Below are 2,500 nucleotides of genomic sequence, written 5' to 3'. Positions count from 1 at the left end.
GCTTAAAAAACAGATGCACGATCGAGATATTTTGAAACTCAGAGCAATTAGATCAAAAAATCCTAATGATTGGGTTCACTTTAAAAGACAGCGGAACAAAGTCAATAGTGCGACTAGGCTAGCGAAGCAAGTTTATTATCAAAATATGCTAAACGAGCATAAGGGTGATTCCCGCAAAACCTGGCAGATCATCAATGAGCTGTCTTCCCGAAATTTCGTGGAAACGTCTGTGAAACAACTGAATGTAAATGAGCAATCAGTAACAGCTCCAGCAGAAATAGCGCACGAATTTAATCGTTATTTTGCTACCATTGGCCCGAAACTTGCTAGTGATATTCCTTCTTCAGATGGCAACAGCTATCTGAATTATCTCACTAGCACGGATAAGGAGTTTCAGTTCCGCCCAACCTCCACAAATGAAGTATTTTCACTCCTGAATAAACTGAAAAAATCAAAGGCAGTCGGCCTTGACAAAATTTCTTCTCGACTTATTCGTGAATGCGCGGATCTTATTTGCAAACCGCTGTGCTATATTTTCAATCAGTCATTAAATGTAGGTGTGTTCCCAGACGACTGGAAGTGTGCACGGGTCACTCCACTATTCAAACAAGGGGAACGTGATGACCTAAACAATTACCGCCCAATTTCCGTTATCCCGGTTATAGCCAAAGTGTTCGAAAGAATAGTTTATAACCAATTATATGCGTACCTAACAAAGCATAACGTAATATGTAAATGCCAATCTGGTTTTCGCTCTATTCATTCCACCGTTACGGCTTTACTTGGGGCTACGGATACTTGGGCTTACAACATTGACCGAGGAAAAATAAACGCTGTTGTTTTCCTAGACCTAAAAAAGCTTTTGATACGGTTAATCACGAGATCCTTTTATCTAAATTAAATAATTACGGCATACATGGCATTTCTTACAACTGGTTTAAGTCCTATTTGGACAACCGCACTCAAAAGTGTTCTATTAATGGATCACTTTCTAAAACCTGCTCACTAAGTTGCGGCGTCCCTCAAGGGACTATTTTGGGTCCATTGTTGTTTTTGCTATATATCAATGATCTGCCAAACTGTCTAACGAATTGTATGCCATGGATGTACGCAGATGACACCCACCTAACATATGCGGGTGACAATACAGGCGACATAGAATCAAGACTTAACCATGATCTAGAAAATGTTAAAAAGTGGTTGATAGCAAACAAACTTACCCTGAACATGACAAAAACCGAATTTATGCTGATTGGATCAAGGCAGAGGTTGTATGCTCTCACAAATCCTCCAATTCCCGAGATTAATGGTGCTCCTATCACTCAAGTTTCTGTTGCTAAATCCCTGGGCGTGCTTATTGATAATAATCTTAACTGGAGTAGCCATGTCGATAAACTGACAAAGAAAGTAGCTTCTGGAATTGGAGCCCTCAAACGTATAAGGCATCTCGTTCCTCAGACGACATTGCGCTCTATTTATCACGCTTTACTTCAACCGCACTTTGACTACTGCAATGTCGTCTGGGGAAACTATGGTATCACGTTACATGACAAATTACAAAAACTGCAAAATAGAGCAGCCAGAGTTTTGACCTTCTCTAATTTTGATGCAAATGCTAGCGAGCTATTCAAAATTTTAGGCTGGAAAAATCTAGTTAGCCAGCAACAAATTGCGCTGGCCACAATGGTCTATAAGTGTCTTCAGGGGCTAGCACCGGAATATCTATGTTCTAAATTTACAAACCGCGAATCTGTTTATAGTTTAAGAGACTCTGAAAGAAAGCTTAATGTTCCGTTTCCACGGACAAATTATTATAGAAACAGCTTCAGCTATAGAGGTGCTACTGTCTGGAATAGCTTACCCCTCAAAGCGAGACAAGCAGAGTCTCTTGGGCTTTTCAAAAATCTGATTAAAGACATATTTTAGTATAAAGCACGGCATTCATGGAAAGCAGCTTTAGAATTAATATAGTATTATAGTAATTGTATTTTATTGTAATCATTTTAAAATTTTACCTTTTGTAATTTAGATTTTAGCATTGTTTGTAATCTTAGCTGATGATTTTACCGTGCATAAATAATAAAATATCATATCATATCATATCATATCATAAAGCAGATCCTCTCTAAGTATGAGCGCGTCACTGCTTTCAACTATTAAGACCCTTCAGATTTGTGAAAATTGCGTGAAAAGAACTGCTTCAAGGGAACATATTCTCAATTACACGAACATGTGCGAAAGCCATTATCACGCTTGCTTTTCGAACACGTCCGTGTGTGAGCAATGTGAAAACAAAGGTCATACAAGCCATTTGCCATGCTTACGAGCCTGCAGTAACTGTCTTGAACGGGGTGAACGATGTGTCCGCAGGGTTTACCTCGTGTTAACTGCCGACTGTGAAGAAGCTAGGAAACAAAGCGGCTTTCCAAATTATAAAAAAATCCATCGAAGACGCCTCCATTGGACCAGAGCTCAGTTTTTTGTCTATAATACCTGACGT

General features: G+C 39.2%; 1 protein-coding gene across 3 annotated transcripts in view; it reads left to right on the top strand.

The window, feature by feature from the left end:
* The first annotated feature begins 2,279 nt into the window (after positions 1–2,279).
* LOC137996741 (uncharacterized) overlaps positions 2,280–2,500 on the top strand; it is a 20,334-nt gene continuing 20,113 nt past the window's right edge. For all 3 annotated transcript variants that reach the window (XM_068842299.1, XM_068842300.1, XM_068842298.1), the window contains exon 1: positions 2,280–2,500. This exon is cut by the window's right edge and continues 5,239 nt beyond it. The gene's annotated coding sequence lies outside the window, so the exon portion shown is untranslated.

Source organism: Montipora foliosa, chromosome 3, assembly GCF_036669935.1.
Source record: "Montipora foliosa isolate CH-2021 chromosome 3, ASM3666993v2, whole genome shotgun sequence".
Lineage (NCBI taxonomy): Eukaryota > Metazoa > Cnidaria > Anthozoa > Scleractinia > Acroporidae > Montipora > Montipora foliosa.
The sequence above is the reverse complement of the archived record's forward strand: the minus strand, read 5'-3'. Positions and strand labels throughout refer to the sequence as shown.